The following is a 1,068-nucleotide window of genomic DNA, read 5'->3' as shown; positions in this document are numbered from 1 at the left end:
TCATTTTCACTTTTAGATAACAGGATGAGATGGTGAGGGGTTTTTATATGAATTTTGGAGTTTCCTCATAGTAAATTTGAAATTAATTATTTTCCTTTTTCCATTTTCTTAATCTCCATATTTTTCCATGTAGATTGAAAAAAAATTGAAAAAAAGTTAAAATTTTAAAAATTTGGGGTCAAGAGGGGGGGAATTAAAAATTTTGAAAACATAGAAATCTGCTGAAAAAATTTTAAAAAAAAAGACGATTTTCTTTGTGCCAGTGTACTTCTAAACATTAACCTGAAGTCCTTATGATTAGATTTTTTGGACAACTGGTTAATTCAGTGTCTATTCAATTTGTAAGATAATAATTATTATAATATTTTTTAGAAAGTTTCTTCTTTATGTAAACCACGTAATATTTAATTATTAATCTTTGATTTCTAGTAATTATTATTATAAATAATTAATGCAATGTAATTTATAATATCATTTGCTATTTAACTAGAGATGATAAGGTATTTTAAGTATATTATGCTATTTACCCATAGATAAATAGCATATTCTTATTATAACATGTATTTTTTAATATGAAAGAATGAAAGGGATATTTCTTATTTTGTCCTGTTTGTTTTTAGAAATATTTTTATAAATCTTGTTTCTGGTATTTAAAAAAACTAATGCAATAAGATATATTTGGATTAAAACACTTAACAGTATGCAAATAATATTTTATGACTGTTAAATTAGTTTATTTTTCTTATTTTACTTTTTATCTTTGCTTTTGTTTTTAATTATTGACATTCATGCTTGAAAACAAATATATATTTAAATTCAGTCTTTTCTTGGATCTGTGAATCCTCATATATCAAAATCTACACTGAAGAAATTCTTACCTACAAACAATGGACTTTTATAATCTTATTATGGGTAAGAATTGAAACAATTGTATGTAATTTGTATTTAATACTTATTATATTATTATAAGAATATAATATAATATATGGTGTTAATAAATTTTAATTTTTGAATTGACAATTGTATATCTCCATTTTCTTATATATATATATATATATATATATATAT

This window comes from Octopus bimaculoides, chromosome 28, assembly GCF_001194135.2.
Source record: "Octopus bimaculoides isolate UCB-OBI-ISO-001 chromosome 28, ASM119413v2, whole genome shotgun sequence".
NCBI lineage: Eukaryota > Metazoa > Mollusca > Cephalopoda > Octopoda > Octopodidae > Octopus > Octopus bimaculoides.
This window is presented reverse-complemented; position numbering follows the sequence as displayed.